Source organism: Ranitomeya imitator, chromosome 1, assembly GCF_032444005.1.
Source record: "Ranitomeya imitator isolate aRanImi1 chromosome 1, aRanImi1.pri, whole genome shotgun sequence".
In the NCBI taxonomy this organism is placed as follows: domain Eukaryota; kingdom Metazoa; phylum Chordata; class Amphibia; order Anura; family Dendrobatidae; genus Ranitomeya; species Ranitomeya imitator.
In genome coordinates, this window is record NC_091282.1 from 1,004,707,933 (window position 1) to 1,004,728,275 (window position 20,343).

Genomic DNA, 20,343 nt, shown 5'->3' on the forward strand with positions numbered 1-20,343 from the left:
CTGGGGGGCCTGAGCAGGCGGGGACACCGGCACGCTGTGGGGGTCAGGTGCCGGTATCGCCACTAGTTCAGACCCCCCAGCACTTGCTATATTCACCTGGCCCTGTTCCACCGCTGCGCGCTGCCATCTTCCAGGTCCTCTGGCTGTGACTGGTCAGTCAGAGGGCGGCGCGCATTAAGCGCGTCATCGCGCCCTCTGAACTGAACGTCACAGGCAGAGGACCCGGAAGATGGTGGCGCGCAGCGGTGGAACGGGGCCAGGTGAATATAGCCGATACTTACCCTCCTGGCGGTCCCTGCTTCTCTGTTGGAGATCGCTGTGTGCGTTCAGTGTTTACGCATAACGCGATCTCCTGGGAGCGTCACTCTGTGGGGGCCAGACTGCGCCGGCGCTTGCGCAGTCTATAAAGGCTTCGGACAGATTGACGCTCCCAGCGTTATATTATAGATACATGGTCATTAGATCGCCCCTCAGTCGTCTTTTTTCTAGACTAAATAATCCTAATTTCGCTAATCTATCTGGGTATTGTAGTTCTCCCATCCCCTTTATTAATTTTGTTGCCCTCCTTTGTACTCTCTCTAGTTCCATTATATCCTTCCTGAGCACCGGTGCCCAAAACTGGACACAGTACTCCATGTGCGGTCTAACTAGGGATTTGTACAGAGGCAGTATAATGCTCTCATCATGTGTATCCAGACCTCTTTTAATGCACCCCATGATCCTGTTTGCCTTGGCAGCTGCTGCCTGGCACTGGCTGCTCCAGGTAAGTTTATCATTAACTAGGATCCCCAAGTCCTTCTCCCTGTCAGATTTACCCAGTGGTTTCCCGTTCAGTGTGTAATGGTGATATTGATTCCTTCTTCCCATGTGTATAACCTTACATTTATCATTGTTAAACCTCATCTGCCACCTTTCAGCCCAAGTTTCCAACTTATCCAGATCCATCTGTAGCAGAATACTATCTTCTCTTGTATTAACTGCTTTACATAGTTTTGTATCATCTGCAAATATCGATATTTTACTGTGTTAACCTTCTACCAGATCATTAATGAATATGTTGAGGAGAACAGGTCCCAATACTGACCCCTGCGGTACCCCACTGGTCACAGCGACCCAGTTAGAGACTATACCATTTATAACCACCCTCTGCTTTCTATCACTAAGCCAGTTACTAACCCATTTACACACATTTTCCCCCAGACCAAGCATTCTCATTTTGTGTACCAACCTCTTGTGCGGTACGGTATCAAACGCTTTGGAAAAATCTAGATATACCACGTCCAATGACTCACCGTGGTCCAGCCTATAGCTTACCTCTTCATAAAAACTGATTAGATTGGTTTGACAGGAGCGATTTCTCATAAACCCATGCTGATATGGAGTTAAACAGTTATTCTCATTGAGATAATCCAGAATAACATCCCTCAGAAACCCTTCAAATATTTTACCAACAATAGAGGTTAGACTTACTGGCCTATAATTTCCAGGTTCACTTTTAGAGCCCTTTTTGAATATTGGCACCACATTTGCTATGCGCCAATCCTGCGGAACAGACCCTGTCGCTATAGAGTCCCTAAAAATAAGAAATAATGGTTTATCTATTACATTACTTAGTTCTCTTAGTACTCGTGGGTGTATGCCATCCGGACCCGGAGATTTATCTATTTTAATCTTATTTAGCCGGTTTCGCACCTCTTCTTGGGTTAGATTGGTGACCCTTAATATAGGGTTTTCATTGTTTCTTGGGATTTCACCTAGCATTTCATTTTCCACCGTGAATACCGTGGAGAAGAAGGTGTTTAATATGTTAGCTTTTTCCTCGTCATCTACAACCATTCTTTCCTCACTATTTTTTAAGGGGCCTACATTTTCAGTTTTTATTCTTTTACTATTGATATAGTTGAAGAACAGTTTGGGATTAGTTTTACTCTCCTTAGCAATGTGCTTCTCAGTTTCCTTTTTGGCAGCTTTAATTAGTTTTTTAGATAAAGTATTTTTCTCCCTATAGTTTTTTAGAGTTTCAATGGTGCCATCCTGCTTTAGTAGTGCAAATGCTTTCTTTTTACTGTTAATTGCCTGTCTTACTTCTTTGTTTAGCCACATTGGGTTTTTCCTATTTCTAGTCCTTTTATTCCCACAAGGTATAAACCGCTTACACTGCCTATTTAGGATGTTCTTAAACATTTCCCAATTATTATCTGTATTCTTATTTCTGAGGATATTGTCCCAGTCTACCAGATTAAGGGCATCTCTAAGCTGGTCAAACTTTGCCTTCCTAAAGTTCAGTGTTTTTGTGACTCCCTGACAAGTCCCCCTAGTGAAAGACAGGTGAAACTGCACAATATTGTGGTCGCTATTTCCTAGATGCCCGACCACCTGCAGATTTGTTATTCTGTCAGGTCTATTAGATAGTATTAGGTCTAAAAGTGCTGCTCCTCTGGTTGGATTCTGCACCAATTGTGAAAGATAATTTTTCTTGGTTATTAGCAGAAACCTGTTGCCTTTATGGGTTTCACAGGTTTCTGTTTCCCAGTTAATATCCGGGTAGTTAAAGTCCCCCATAACCAGGACCTCATTATGGGTTGCAGCTTCATCTATCTGCTTTAGAAGTAGACTTTCCATGGTTTCTGTTATATTTGGGGGTTTGTAACAGACCCCAATGAGAATTTTGTTACCATTTTTCCCTCCATGAATTTCGACCCATATGGACTCGACATCCTCATTTCCTTCGCTAATATCCTCCCTTAAAGTGGACTTTAGACAAGACTTTACATAGAGACAAACCCCTCCTCCTCTCCGATTTTTACGATCCTTTCTAAACAGACTGTAACCCTGTAAGTTAACTGCCCAGTCATAGCTTTCATCTAACCATGTCTCGGTTATTCCCACTATGTCAAAGTTACCTGTAGATATTTCTGCTTCTAGTTCTTCCATCTTGTTTGTCAGGCTTCTGGGGTTTAGTCTCCCCCCCAAAAAAAGTGAGATTCAAATTATCACAAAGTGGGTATACTGTAGTCCTGTTAGTTTGTGGTATATCAGCCAGCCACTTTCTGCCACTTACATTGTGTTGTTTTTTGCACAGGGCCTGAGGTTTGGTTTAGTCTCCCCCCAAAAAATGTGAGATTCAAATTATCACAAAGTGGATATACTGCAGTCCTGTTAGTTTGTGGTATATCAGCCAGCCACTTTCTGCCACTTACATTGTGTTGTTTTATGCACAGGGCCTGAGGTTTGGCTTAGTCTCCCCCCAAAAAAGTGAGATTCAAATATCACAAAGAGGATATACTGCAGTCCTGTTAGTATGTGGTATATCAGCCAGCCACTTTCAGCCACTTACATTGTGTTGTTTTTTTGCACAGGGCCTGATTTTTTGTTCAGTCTCCCCCCAAAAAAGGAGATTTAAAATCTCAACACGTTTATAAACAACTTCTACCTTGTTTTACAGTACCTTATAACGGTTGTTATTTAGGTTAGATTTTCCAAAAAAATGAGGAAGTCACGTGGAAGAGGCCGTGGGCGGTGGTTGCGAGCTGCTACTGATGGTGGTGGTGCATCTGGTGGTACTGTCAAAAGCACAATAGCACCTAAGGCTGGAGGTGTTGAGCCAGCGTCATCATCTGGCTACACAAGGCCTTGAAGGCTCTCTTATCTGGGAGCAGGTAAACGGCTTTTAAAGCCGGAGCAGCAGGAAAAAGTTTTGGCTTTTCTTGCTGACTCAGCCTCTAGCTCTTTTGCCTGCTCTTCAGAAAGTTCCAAATATAAAAGCAGCAAGACGTCAGAGGATGCTCCCGGTCAGGAACAAGACGTTTCCTTGTGTCCTTCACCCAACCCAAAAGTGAAAGATGTGTCAGGCGACACTACAGGTTACTCCATGGAGCTCTTTACACATACCGTGCCTGGATTAGAATGGGAAATTGTTAACTGCCTATTACAAGATGAATCGGACATGGAGTGCACTGATGCACAGCCACAGCTAGATTATAATGCTGTTCCATTGACTCAGATCACTACATTGCCCTCACAGTGTACTGAGCCAGAATCTGACCCTGATGAGACTATGGTGCCCCGTCCCGAATGCTATAGCACCTTACACGGTGACACAGAGGAAGGTGCACATGACATTGAAGAGGAGGTGATAGATGACCCAGTTGTTGACCCAGATTGGCAGCCATTGGGGGAAGAGGGTGCCGCTGCCAGTAGCTCAGAGGCGGAGGAGGATGATCCGCAGCAGCCATCTACATTGCAACAGCTGTCATCTGGCAGGCCCGTATCAGGCCAAAAACGATTGTCAAAAACAAAAACAGTTTTAGGACAGCGTGGCCATCCGGTGAAAGTAGCACAGCGTGCAATGTCTGACAAGGTATTCCATAGTAGGAAGAATGCAGTGTGGCAATTTTTTAACCAAGATCCAAATGATCAGTCAAAAGTTATCTGTAAGAAATGGTCAAAGACCTTTAGCAAAGGGAAGAATCTTCAAAATTTAAATACAACGTGCATGCTTAGACATTTAATCAGCATGCACTTGCAAGCCTGGACTAACTACCAAACGTCCCGTACAGTTGGTGCACCTGCTCAGACCAAAGGTAGTCAGCAATGCTACATTTCTTCCCTCACTGTAATCCCACCGGTTAGGACACCACCAGCAGCAAATGTGGAGGTATCGTCGCAAGGCCAAAGCAGTCAGGGAATCACAAGGTAAATGGTAGGAAACACTGTATGTAGGCCAACATCAAGAATACCATCACCAACCCTCTCTCAATCCGCCATGTCCACCACCACCACCACCACCACTCCTGGTTCCACCATATGCACCTCTCCAGTCCAGCTAACCCTACAAGAGACTCTCGTTAGGAAAAGAAAGTACTCATCCTCTCATCCGCGTACACAGAGTTTGAACACCCACATTGCTAGACTAATGTCATTACAGATGATGCCCTACAGGTTAATTAAACGTGAAGCTTTCAAAGCCCTGACGGACTACGCTGTACCACGCTATGACCTACCCAGTTGACAATTCTTTGCGAGAAAAGCCATCCCAGCCCTCCACCAGCATGTCAAAGACCGCATTGTCCATGCACTCAGGCAATCAGTCAGTAGAAAGGTGCACCTCACAACAGATGCATGGACCCATAGGCATGGCCAGGGACGTTACGTGTCCATCACGGCACACTGAGTTAATGTGGTGGATGCAGGGTCCACAGGGGACAGCCATAGTGGGACAGTTCTGCCTAGCCCACGGTCTAGGAAACAGTTGGCTGTAGACATTCGCCACCCCTCCTCCAAATCCTCCAGAAGCGAAAGCTCATCCACAGAGCGCAGCCGCATGACCACTCCATCCGCAGCTGCCAGTGTTGCACACGAGGTGTCCCATTATCGAATAGCTAGTGGTAAGCGTCAGCAGGCTGTGTTAGAAATGACGTGTTTGGGTGACAATAGAAACACCGTGGAAGTACTGGCCGAGTACTTGCAGCAACAAACTCAGTCATGGCTGGGCAGTGTACATGATGAGGCAGGCAAGGTAGTCATTGATAACGGAAGGAATTTTATGGCTGCCATAACCCTTTCAGAACTTAAAAACATAACTTGCCTGGCTCACACCTTGAACCTGGTGGTGCAGTGCTTCCTCAAAAATTATCCAGAGTTACCAGCCCTGCTCCTGAAGGTGGGAAGACTTTGCTCGCACATCCGCCGGTCGCCCGTACACTCCAGCCGTATGCTGAACCATCAGCGATCGTTGAATCTTCCCCAGCACCACCTAATAATCGACTTTGCAACAAGGTGGAACTCCACACTGCACATGGTTCAGAGGCTGTGCGAACAGAGGCGTGCTGTAATTAATTTGTGGGAGGATACACATACACGGGCAGGCAGTTGGATGGCAGACATGGAGTTGTCTGGTGTGCAGTGGTCGAAGCTCCAAGACCTCTGTCAAGTCCTTCAGTGTTTTGAGGAATGCACACGGCTGGTAAGTTCAGACGACGCCATCATAAGCATGAGCATCCCACTAATGCGTCTGCTGATGCAAAGTTTGACGCACATTTAGGAGCTGGCATGTGCAGCCGAGGAGGAGAGAATCCTTGATGACAGTCAGCCATTGTCGGCTCAGGGAACTCTCCTGGACGAGGTGGCAGACGAAGAGGAGGAGGAGGAGGATGATGGGGATGAATATTTATGGGAGGAGGATGCTTCACAGGGGGCAATAGAAACTGGTGGCATTGCAAGGTCAGATATAGGGTTTTTGCGGGCCACAAGTGATGTTGATTTGCAAGAAAGTGCTCCTCAACCCAGCACAAGCAGTGAATTGACGCCGGGAACATTGGCCCACATGGCTGAGTATGCCTTGCATATCCTAAAAAGGGACCCCCACATTATCAAAATGATGACCGATGACAATTACTGGTTGGCCTGCCTCCTGGATCCACGATATAAAGGAAAATTACAAAATATCATGCCACATGAGAACCTTGAGCAAATATTGGCTACCAAACAAGCAACTCTTGTAGACCGTTTGGTTCAGGTATTCCCAGCACACAGCGGCAGTGATGGTTCTCACTCGAGCCTTAGGGGGCAACATGGCAGATGTGTTAGAGGTGCACAAATCCGAAGTGGTGTTGGACAGAGGGGTTTTATGACCAGGTTTTGGAGTGATTTTGCAATGACCGCTGACACGACAGGTAGTGCTGCATCGATTCAAAGTGACAGGAGACAGCATTTGTCCAGTATAATTACGAACTACTTTTCCTCCCTTATTCCCTCACAGGTCATTCCCCTTTGATTACTGGGCATCTAAAATAGACACCTGGCCAGAATTGGCAGAATATGCATTACAGGAGCTCACTTGCCCTGCTTCTAGTGTGCTATCAGAAAGAGTCTTCAGTGCTGCTGGTTCAATACTGACCGAAAAAAGGCCACGTCGGGCTACCCAGAATGTTGATGATCTAACCTTCATTAAACTGAACCGATCATGGATTTCAAATTATTTTGCCCCAACGTCTCCTGCTGACACGTAGCTTGCCTGAAAAATGTCTTGCTTTTGGCCTCCTCTTACTGACTTCTCCAGTTCCGCCATTTGCAGCTGCTGAATGTCCACCATAGGCCATTTTTATACCTCCCTAAATGGGCTGACTCCCTCCACAGGGCCATGGCCACCACCTGGCACAAGCACCCGTGTGAGTGTCGTTTTCCTGGACAGGTTCGTGCGCCCACTCTTGGACGATGGCACTGGCTCATGGTCCCTCATAGTACAATGAAGTGTCTCTGACAGTGGTGGTGCACAACCAACATCAGACACACCGTCGTAATATGAGTGGCCCTGTGCAAGTACCGCTGCAAACGAGAGAGTGTTCCCCCCAGCTCGAACAGTGCTCTACTACTTGCAATACTTACCTCTCCCTGCTCCACCACTGTGTAGTCTGTGCTGTTAAATCCTTCAATGGCACTGCCAATACAAATTTGTTGAAATGATAGATGATAGATAAAATATACAAGGGGCCCTGGCCTCCATTTTGACCAGTTAGAACTTTGCGCCTACTACCACTGTCTGCTACTCAGCAGAGGAGCCCACTCAAGTACCTAGCTATTCTGCCTGTTTAGTCCTGTTACCAATTTTGAACTACTTTTAGCCTACTTTTGTATTTGGGCCTACTAACCGTGTCTGCGCCACTCATTACAGTTGTCCTCCACTGAACAAAGCTAGGCCGCCTGTTTAGTCCTGTTACCAATTTTAAACTGCATTTAGCCTCATTTTTTATTGTGGGCCTACAAACTGTGTCTGCACCACTCATTACAGTTGTCCTCCACTGAACAAAGCAATGCCAACTGTTTGGTCCTGTTACCAATTTTTAACTGCATTTAGCCAACTTTTTTATTTTGGGCCTACTAACTGTGTCTGCGTCACTCATTACAGTTGTACTCCACTGAACAAAGCTATGCTGCCTGTTTAGTCCTGTTACCAATTTTGATCTGCATTTAGCCTCCTTTTTTATGGACCTACAAACTGTGTCTGCGTCACTCATTACAGTTGTCCTCCACTGAACAAAGCAATGCCGCCTTTATAGTCCTGTTACCAATTTTGAACTGCATTTAGCCTAATTTTTTATTTTGGGTCTACTAACTGTGTCTGCACCACTCATTACAATTGTTCTCCACTAAACAAAGCTATGCCGCCTGTTTAGTCCTGTTACCAATTTTAAACTGCATTTAGCCTTTTTTATTGTGGGCCTACAAACTGTGTCTGTGCCACTTATTACAGTTGTCCTCCACTGAACAAAGCTAGGCCGCCTGTTTAGTCCTGTTACCATTTTTGAACTGCATTTAGCCAACTTTTTTATTTTGGGCCTACTAACTGTGTCTGCGCCACTCATTACTGTTGTCTTCCACTGAACAAAGCAATGCCGCCTGTTTAGTCCTGTTACCAATTTTTAACTGCTTTTAGCCTACTTTTTTATTTTGGGCCTACTAACTGTGTCACTGTGTCTGTGCCATTCATTACAGTTGTCCTCCACTGAACAAAGCTAGGCCACCTGTTTAGTCCTGTTACCAATTTTGAACTGCTTTTAGCCTACTTTTTATTTTGGTCCAACTATCTGTGTCTGCTCCACTCATTACAGTTGTCCTCCACTGAACAAAGCAATGAATTATTATTATTATTATTATTATTATTATTAATGCCGCCTGTTTAGTCCTGTTGCCAATTTTGAACTACATTTAGCCTACTTTATTATTTGGGCCTATATCTGTGTTTCCTCCTCATCCTGCCCATTGCCCAGCCACTGCTAGATGAGTCTTCTGGTACATTGACCCATACCACTACATTCCCCTTGCACTCTACACAGCCAGAATCTGACCCTGCTGAAAGTCAAGTTCCCCTTCCTGCATACTATACCACCTTACTCGGGGACAAAGAGGAAGGTGCAGATGAAAGGGCAGGTTCCTTCATCAGGTGGGGGGGCATACTCGTTGGCACAGGGCCCCTCATAATATGCAAAAGTGTCTCTGGCAGTGGGAGGCGCCACCCGCCATCAAACACACCGCCGTACTATGAGGGGTCCTGTGCCAGTGCCAAGTGCCAATGAGTGGGCCCCCTCCTGCTTGCTCAGGAACACAGCACTTGCAAAGTTGAAATACTTACCTCTCCCTGCTCCACCGCCGTGATGTATTCCGCGTTTCCTGAGCCCACGAAAATCTTGAGCCAGCCCTACTCCCCCACAACTTTAGCCAAATGACCCCTTCTTTTCAATGCCTAACTATTATTATAAAGTAAATTAAGATTGACATGCTTAAGAAATAAGAATTGATGTTTTTGGCATTAAAATGGGCACTGTAGGTGTTTTCCTGTCCTCCACTCACTGCCGACTTTGATTCCCCATTGTCTTGCATGGGATTTCATGTTTTGGTCAGCCCCCGACTTTTCGCAATAATCTGCCGATTTCACCAGACCCGACTTTTGACAAAGCAGGGTTTCGAGAAACCTGACTCGATCCTAAAAAAGTAAAAGTCACTCAACTCTAATTCTGTGTACATAAAATTGTGGTATGCCAGCCTAAACATGTAATTAAAGACCATGAAGCAGTTTGCATGCATCCAATTGGCAGTCAGTTAACATACCTGGATTAGCAAGGAAAAAAAAGGACAGATACATGTACACAGAAAATGTAGAAAACCAGCAGCTGCATGCTAATATTTTTTTCCCTATTCCATAAACAAGAACTCCAATATAAAAAGTGAGTCCTTTTTTAGTTTTTCATTTATTCAGAAAAGTAAAAGGGGTCATGACTAGTGTTGAGCGATACCGTCCGATATTTGAAAGTATCGGTATCGGATGGTATCGGCCGATATCCGAAAAATATCGGATATCGCCGATACCGGTATCCGATACCAATACAAGTCAATGGGACACAAATATTGGTATGTATCCTCTATGGTTCCCAGGGTCTGAAGGAGAGGAGACTCTCCTTCAGGCCCTGGGATCCATATTCATGTGTAAAATAAAGAATAAAAATAAAAAATATTGATATACTTACCCTCGGACGCGCCCTGGTTGTCACCGCTGCAACCGCCATGATTCCCTTCCTAAGCATGAGCGCGTTAAGGACCTTCGATGACGTCGCGGCTTGTGATTGGTCGCGTGGCGGTCACATGAGCGGCACGCGACCAATCAGAAGCCGTGACGTCATGGAAGGCCCTAAACGCGCTCATTTTAAGCAAAGAAGGCTGCCGGTTACCAGTGGCGATGTCCAGGGGCCTCCGGAGAGGTGAGTATATCAATATTTTTTATTTTAATTCTTTATTTTACACATTAATATGGATCCGATACCGATTCCCGATACCACAAAAGTATCGGAACTCGGTATCGGAATTCCGATACCGCAAGTATCGGCCGATACCCGATACTTGCGGTATCGGAATGCTCAACACTAATAGAGAAGCTTTTCTCCATTAATTTAATGTTCTTTATGATTCTCTGGAGTCTCTACAGACCTGAGAGTATAACAAACTTATGATATAAAAATTTTAAAAAATTTACCCTCTGCTCACCTCTCCTGCCACCACTCATGCTCACTGCCCGCTCTCATGTGTTCTATGCCTACATTGCATTACATCACCATCCCGGTGTTTTATTTTTTTGAAATTTGATATTGAGTTGCAGGCAAAAACAGGAACTGGTAAATCAGAGAGATTAAAAGATTATAAAAACATTTTTAGGGATATTGCAATATAAAAAAATATATCAGTTGCCTTGTAGGCTGTAGTTGATAGGTTTTTTAAAGCAAAATAACTCTAACAAATTGGACATTCAACATAAAGAGAATGAACAAAATTACACATTCTCTTCTCAATAAAGATAGTTTCATTTTTTTGTAATTTAGTGGTTAGTACTAGTAGTAGGTCAGACCAAGACCAAGGTATGAAGATATCATCAATGTATCTGACCCAGAGGCTTATATAGGATTGCCACCATCTGTCCCAGTCCTCAAAGACCACGGTTTCCTCTCTCCAGCCAAGGAGAATATTAGATGTGGTGGCTGTTGTACTTGTAAGTGGATAAACACATGTAAGACCTTCACCAGCTCAGCATCAGGAAAACCTTTTACAGTATATAAGGGACTTTGAGAACTCTAAGAACTCAGGTGTAGAATATAAAGTCACCTGCACCTGCCTCGACTATATCGGACAAACCACCACCAAAGAGTTGAGAGGGGTAGGTGATCACCTAGGTGACATTTGAAATACACAGGATAACACAATAGCAAGACACATTAATGATGTATATGATGGTCGTCTGAATGACATAATCTGCGTGGTTGAACTTTTTAGACCAAGGGTTAGAGGGGGAGATCTGGACTGAAGAATCTTTCAAAAGGAGTCTAAATATATCTTCAAAATTCAATTACTGAACCCAAAGTGGCTCAATGAACAGATTCTATACACATGTTTCCTATAAGTTTGAGCCCTCCAGCTAAAAAGCTTGGGTGCTCATTGCTTGGGTTGAGCAAATTGGAATACTCGGGTACTCTACCCGAGCAATAAGCCCAAAGTAAGTCCATGGGAAACCCAAGTATTTTTACCGCGATCACCCCTGGGGGTCCATTTAATGTTAACATCTGAAAATGATGGAAACACTGCTCAAATGACGCGGGAACATCATGGGGATTGCCCCTGGAAGCATTTTTTACTCCTATGTCATAGCTGTAAGCAATGTTGTCAGAGTTTTATGCCATTTTTACAGGTGCACCAAAAAAACATACAAAAAAGAAACCAAAATGGATTTTGCTGGGAAATATGTTAGGCACATCCTTTCCAGGGTAATGACTTGTATATAAGGCAAAATAATTGACCACAGACCAAAATGTTTCTCCACCACTTGGGCTATGTTCACATGCAGCATTTTTTATGCATTTTTCAACTTTAACATTGCTTTCAACCAATACAAATGCATTCACTTGGAAATGTAATTGTAATATTTAACATCCCTAGCTGGCCATGTGGTGTGTGACACATGATCAGACACATCTTGTTTCATTTATGAAAGAGTAACTGTTAAAGTAACAAAGCCTAATATAAAAAATATTTTATGGGGATCATAGACATCCTTGCCAAAAAATTGACTGGTGGTAGCAGCATAGAACACGTTAACCCTGGTGACCTAGTAGAGGTGGATGATGAGACGTGAAGAAAGGCCTCATTAAAACACTAGGCCCAATTTAAAGGAGCGGGTCTCCTAGACTTGTAATACCCATACACTAAGTCAGAGGTGTCAAACTGCATTACTCGAGGGCCGCAAACAGGTCATGTTTTCAGGATTTCCTTGTATTGCACAAGGTGCTAGAATCATTCTATGCAGGTGATTAAATTATCACCTGTGCAATACAAGGAAATCCTGAAAACATGACCTGTTTGCGGACCTCGAGGAATGCAGTTTGACACCTCTGCACTAAGTGCATGGGCAGACAAACATTTCCCCATGGGGGTACAATTTTTTTAAATATTTTATGGGGATCATAGACACACTTGCAAAAAAATTGACTGGCTTTAGCAGCATAGAACACGTTCACCCTGGTGTTCCAGTGGCAGAGAATGAAGAGACATAATTATCAATTATATTGAAATCAAACAAATGTATAAAGGATGTTAATCCACCTGTGAAAGAATATAACAAAAGGGAGGGGCAAACACAGGTTCATAGATACGAAGCCAGAATATGTCCAATGAGATATGTTGGTCCCTAGCAACAGCTCAGAGACAGGGATATAAATAAAAATATAATATAATAGTATTTCAATATTTTTATATTGGAGAGGTATATACTAGGTCATAAGAGAATGGTCCAGAGATAGGAAAAATGGAAAATATGAGAATAAATGGGAAGAATATACGTACATCTAATTTTTATGACATTTCCCCCTGGGGGAGTAACATTTGTTTTGGTTTCAAATTAGTAAAGGGCATCATAAAAACACCCTTGCACAAAATTGAGTGACTTTTGCATCATGGAATACATTCACCCTGGTGTTCTGATGAGGATGAGGATAAGGAGGAAGTAACACCAAACAGACCAAATCAGGATGCGGATACCCATGTGTGGTTCTGAAGAGATGCATGAGAATACACCTCCACAAAAAAGACAATGTATTTGAGGTTATGTTTTGCTGTTTTCATTCGGTGGTGTACAGAGTCTTGCCCAATCCAGCCCTTGTTCATTTTTATAAGAGTCAGCCTGTCAGCATTTTCAGCAGACAGGCGAATGCACCTCTCTGTTATAATTCCACCAGCAGCACTAGAAACCCTCTCTGACAGAACGCTGGCAGCAGGGCAGGCCAGGACCTCCAAGGCATAGAGAGCTAGTTCATGCCACGTGTCCAGCTTGGATACCCAATAATTAAAAGACACAAGGGAATCCCATAGGACATTTGTACGATCTGCAAGGTACTCCATCAGCATCTTCCCAAACATTGCATTTCTTGTGACAGCACCCCTTGCCTCTGTGGCAGCAATTAATTCCGCTACAAAGGCCCTCTGGTACTGCAACATTTTAGTACACCTGTCTGCCTCTGGAAGAAAAGATTGAAATTTCTCCTTGTAGCGTGTGTCTAGAAGTGTCACCAACCAGTAATGAGTGTCACCGAAAATTTTAATAATGCGAGGGTCACGGGAAACGCAGCGCAACATAAAGTCAGCCATGCGTGCCAGACTGCTAACAGGCAAGACTTCTGCGTCCTCACCAACAGGACTATAAAGGCACGGATGATTGACCTCGTGGAGACCAAAACATCCAACACCGTGGAGACACAATCACGTGTTTCTCAACGCAGTGATCCAGAACACTGCCCCCAAATATGCAAATGCATGTAGAGGAGCTGCGGAGACACCATCACATGTTTCTCAACGCAGGCAGTGAATAGCCAGGCCTTTCCCTGGGAAGGAACAACCAAGGGAAGGGCAGCATCCAATAAAGGAAAACCACCTATGCCAAGCATGGTATCCATCCACAGACAGCTGTTTCGGGGTTTTTGCCCCTCATCAGTGTGGAGTAGGAAACTGGCTATCAGGAGCAGTGCCTAGTAGAAAGTCTATAAAGGCACGGATGATTGACCTCGTGGAGACCAAATCATCCAACACCGCGGAGACACCATCATGTGTTTCTCAACGAGGTCAATCATCGAGGTCAATGTCTCCGCAGCTCCTCTACATGCACTCACCAACTGGACGACTGACCATGCTTTCCTCCTCCTCATCCTCCTCCTCAACCCTGTCCTCAGGCCATCCCCGCTGAACCGACAGTAAGACAGTTGTGCTTGTAGTACCATCTATAGAGCATGAAAGTAGCTCCTGTTCTTCCTACTCCTCCTCCTCATTGCCTACCAATCCACGTTGGCACGACATGAGACTGGGCTGAGTGTATTCACTATAGTTCCTTGCTCCATGTCCTCATGCTCTGCCTGCAATGCATCCTTTTTGATTGTGAGCAGAGAGGTTTTCAGAATGCAGAGAAGTAGGTTGGTGATGCTAATTACTATGTCATTGCCGCTCACCATCTTTGTGCAGTCCTCAAAGTTTTGGAGGATGGTACATATGTCTGACATCCATGTCCACTCCTGAGGTCTTATGTGTGGAGTCTGAACTGAATATAGACGTCCTTGTTGATACTGGTAGTCAACAACTGCCCTCTTCTGCTCACAAATCCTTTCCAACATATGCAGTGTAGAGTTTCAACAGGTGGGGCCATCACACATCAGTTGGTGAGCAGGAAGCTGAAAACACTGCTGAAGCAAGGCAAGGGCAGCTGAAGATGTAGCTGACTTTCTAAGATGGGCAGACATATGGCGTAATTTCACTAGCAGGTTTGGCAGCTCCATGTAGCTTTTCAGAACCATGAAGTTAAGCACATATGCCAGGCAAGGTAAGTGTGTGAGCTCACCTTGCCTCAGAGCTGCCACCAGGTTCCAGCCATTGTCACACACGACCATGCCTGGCTGTCGGTTCAGCGGTGTCATCCAAATATCTGACTGCTCTTTCAGCGCTGTCCACAACTCCACAGCGGTTTATCATCTAAGCCTATTAGCTTCAGCACAGCCTGTTGCCGCTTAGCTGAGGCAGTGCTGCAGTGCTTCCAGCTTCTGACTGATGTGTTGATTTCAGAGATGAAAGCCAAAGAGGAGGAGGAGGTGCCGGAGCTGTAGACTGTGGGGGCAACCCTGATTGACATAGGGCCCGCCGTCATAGGGGTGGGGAGGATGTGTTCCATCCCAAGGTCTGACTGGGTCCCGGCTTCCACTTTGTTAACCCAGTGAGCCGTCAGTGAGATGTGCCATCCCTGCCCACAAGCACTTGTCCATGTGTCCATGGTTAGGTCGAGTTTCCCAGCAACAACACTGTTGAGGGCATGGGTAATGTTGTTGGACACATGCTAGTGTAATGCCGGTACGACACACTGGGAGAAATAGTGATGACTGGAGACCGAGTACCTTGGGACGGCCGCCGCCATTTGGTTGCGGAAAACTTCTGTCTCAACAAGCCTAAAAGGCAATATTTCGAGTGCAAGCAGATGAGAAATGTTAGAATTTTGTATTGTGGCCTGTGGGGTGTTGGCTGGGTTGCATTCCAATGACTGTGGTACAGAAGGCTGAGCTGGGACAAAGACGTGGGTGGGCTTGATGATGCACTTCAGTGTGCATAGCTATTCACCACCTTAAAGTCAGTACTTTCTAGAGCCACCTATTGCGGTAATTACAGCTGCAAGTCACTTTGGATAAGTTTCTATGAGCTTTCCACATCTTTCCACTGGGATTTTTGTCCATTACTCAAGGCAAAAATGAACCAGCTCGTTCAAAATAGATTGTTTCTTCTGATGAACAGCAATCTTCAAGTGTGACCACAGATTTTCAATTGGATTCAGTTCCAGGCTTTCACTAGGCCACTCTAAAACATTTACCCATTCCCCTTAAAGCACTCAACTGTGGCTTTAGCAGTATGCTTTGGTTCATTGTCTTGTTCAAATATCAACCTCCATCTCAGTCTCAAAACACTGACAGACTCAAACAGGTTTTGCTCAAGAATATCCCCGTATTTAGCAACATAGATCTTCCCTTCAACTCGGAATATCTTCCCTGCCTCAGCTGCCAAAAACATTTCCCACCATATGTTTCACTGTGGGGATGATTATCTTGAGGTGTTGAACGGTGTTGGCACCAGACATAGTGTTTACCTTGGTGTTTAAAACGTTTTGGTCTCATCTGACCACAGCACCTTCCTCCATACATTTGGGGAGTCTTCCACATATTTTTTAGTAAACTCAAAACAATCATCAGAGACTGTGATATTTGTTTATAAGCCAACCCTGACGTATACTTCTCAACAACTTTGTCCCTGACTTGTTTGGTGATCTCCTTGGTGTTTATGGTGTTGTTTGGTTAGTGGTGCCTCTTGCTTAATGGTTTTGCAGGAAGCCTCTGTGTCCTTTCAGAAAAGGAGTGTACAGTATATACTGATAGACCATGTGACACTTAGATTGCACAAGGGTGGAATTGCTTTAACTAAACATGTGATTTATGAAGGTTAATGCTTACATCAGATTTTTTTAGGGGCTTCATATATGCATATATCAATTTTTTGTTATTTGATCCCATAAATTGAAAGTATGCCTATATTTTTCTCACTTCACCAACTTTGATTATTTAATGCTGATGCATCACAGACACATTGGATTACAAAAATATTTAAACTCAGGTTGTAATGTAACAAAATGGGTAAAAAGCCAAAGGGGGTGAATACTTTGAAACAAACTGCAAGTTCTATTGCTGTCCATTGGGAATGTCCAGTATTAGAGGAATCAATTCAGGTCAGTGTAAAAGGAGTTTATGATTCTAAACTTGTTATCTTGACATAACTGCACAAAGTGATATCTAGCTTCATTTCTTTCTCCTAGGCAGTGTCTGATGACCACTCCTGTATGCTTTCTTTTTTAAAATGTGCATACATAATGTAGATTATGTCCTTTCTTCGGGTCCTGTTTAGTGAAATTAGGACCTTTGAGTAGAAGTCAACAATTTCCAGCTTTGACATTCAGAAGTTTCCCTCTGATGCAGATTGACATTTCCTTATCATTGATGTACTGGGGTCTAAGGGTACCGTCACACAGTGCAATTTTCATCGCTACGACGGTACGATCCGTGACGCTCCAGCGTCGTAACAATATCGCTCCAGCGTCGTAGACTGCTGTCACACATTGCAATCTACGACGCTGGAGCGATAATTTCATGACGTATGTGCGATGTAGAAGCCGTTGGTTACTATGCGCACATCGTATACGATATATGTTACACCATGCGATCATGCCGCCACAGCGGGACACTAGACGACGAAAGAAAGTTTCAAACGATCTGCTACGACGTACGATTCTCAGCGGGGTCCCTGATCGCAGGAGCGTGTCAGACACTGCGATATCGTAACTATATCGCTCGAACGTCACAAATCGTGCCGTCGTAGCGATCAAAATTGCACTGTGTGACGGTACCCTAAGTATGAACATTGCAATCCTTTTGTTGGCCACAGTGGCAACATCCATTCTCCTTCCTGTTTTCCGAATAATAAAAGGTGTAGCCATCTGAGATGAAGTTCCTACATCCAATCCAGTGCAGTTCACTGGCTCCCATATGGTCCACACTTTTCATTACTATTATCCTTTTCATGATGTACAGGCTTCACATGTTTATTCCTTTTATATTCCACCCTCTGATGATATTTCTTTCTTTTGCAAATCAGGTAAGCCTTTTAGTCATGGACTACATCAGTGATTTAGATCCCGCATTGGGTCTCTCTTTATGCATCATTTTAGTTCTGATTACTTCTGATCTGCGTTTGCTGTTCCCTATTCTTTTGAATAATGCAGTCCTATCTAAGAGTTTTATATTTGAAGCATATTGATTCTGATGTAAACAGTATCATGGTGTTTGCTATATGTGGTAAGTCACCATGTCTTTCACCCTCCCTCATTTAGCCACATGGCAATTTCAGTTGTTATGTCATGTGTTGCAACCCTACAGTTTGATCCAAATATAGCTAAACCAACATTTCAGATTAAAATATGGATGTCAGGAGTCAGGAAGCAAGTCCCTGATTCATGTTTCTATATTTATTTTATATATCCAACATAGAGAGATGAAAGAACGGCACGAGGGACATGCATAGATATCATAGTCTTTATTACACCATAAAAGGTTAAACAAATTCAGTCCATGGGAGCGGCAGGTATGATATCTATGCAAAAGGGTGAGTGCCACATTTCTCCTTCAACCTCTATATTTATTTTACTCGCAAATTCCACAGTGCTATATAGAAATCATTATCACTGTCCCCATTGGGGCTCATAATCTAAATTACCTACCAGCATGTCTTTTGAATGTGAGAGGAAACAGGAGTAACCAGAAGAAACCCATGTAAACACAGTGAGAACATAGAAACTATTGAAAAATGTGTTAAAAGGTAATCTTTTAAAAAAATATATATTTTAGTGTCTTATAATGCAACTGTGAAAGATTGATAAGAGCAAATATTATTTGGTTGTCAAGGCCTTGAATATACTAATTTTTATATGTTTAAACATGCAGTATTTCGGTTTCCAAATTTAAATGGCTGCAAAATGGCCGCTCCTTCCTCCCCGAAGTCAGTGCCCGCTCCATAGTCCCCTCCAGTGAGCCCTCACCAGGGTTAATGGCAGCGTTAATGGACCGTGTTATGCCGCGGTGTAACGCACTCCATTAACGTAGCTAATAACCCTGTGTGACCAACTTTTTACTATTGATGATGCGTATGCAGCATCAATATTAAAAAGATCTAATGTTACAAATAATAATAATAAAAAAAAGGTTATTCTCACCCTCTGATGTGGCGCGCTGTCCTCGGCAGTGCAAGCGGCAGGTTCTGGTGCCAAGGATGCTATGCGAGAAGGACCTTCCATGACATCATGGTCTTGTGACCGTGACATCATCACAGGTCCTGCACTCATACCAACCCTGGGACCGGATGCTGCCGCGTGCACCTCACACAGGCGCCAGGACTTCAATTGGCCTTCGGAAGGTGAGTATATGTTTATTTTTTTATTTTAAGTCTTTTTTAACCACGCATATAGTGCCCACATTGCTATATACTACGTGGGCTGTGTTACATATTGCGTGGGTTGCGTTATATACTACATGGCTGCTATGTACTACATGGGCAGTGTTATATACCATGTGGGCAATGTCATATACTGCGTGGGCTGTGTTATATACTACATTGCTGCTATATACTTTGTGGGCAGTGTTATATACTATGTGGGCAATGTTATATACTGCGTGGGCTGCGTTATATACTACATGGCTGCTATATACTACGTGGGCAGTGTTATATTCTGTGTGGGCTGCGTTATATACTACATGGCTGCTATATACTACGTGGGCAGTGTTATATACTATGTAGGCAGTGTTATATACTGTGTGGGCTGCATTATATACTGCATGGCTGCTATATACTACGTGGACAGTGTTATATACTATATGGGCAATGTTATATACTACGTGGGCTGTGTTATATACTGCGTGGCCACAGTTATATGCTGCGTAACCTGTATTAACGCATCGGGTATTCAAGAATATGTTGTGGCCTGTGCTATATACTATGTGGCTGCTATATACATACATATTCTAGAATTCCCGAAGCATTAGAATCGGGCCACCATCTAGTATAATATAGACATGTATAAAAAAATTTAAAAAACATGTCTAATCCTTTACTACCACCAATATTAAGTGACAATTGATGCAGGAGATGAAATATGTTAATTTAAACCACATTTGCATAGTGGACTTTACTCATGTTGAGCATTTCATAAAAATACATATTTAGTGCATCTGAATTCGATGTTTATAATTGGGGAGTCTTACTGAAGCATGTGGAGATTTTCATTTTGATATAAGTGTATATGGAGAACTTTCCTCATTAAGGAACTTTTCTTTTAAGCTTTTGTCCAGAGGGTAATATAAAGTAGTGCAACACTACAGAAGATTAAGTTGATCGAGGATAATTTTACAAGTAGATATTATAAGATAGTATTTTTTTTGCCATAACCTTAACCTATTACAATTTCCTTTCTAGTTTACTTAGCATATTTAGTAATGAAAAGTAAAAGCTAATTAGTAAAAAATAGCAGTTCTTATGTACTATTTTTGTCAGCAGAGGCTGAAATATGCAAATTGATATTGAGGGCTCCATTATTTGAACCACTATTTCATTAAAATAGAAATCAAATGAATGTAATTGCAAGAAAACACAAAATGCTAACTTCTTCATGCGTTGCTACTTTTGTTT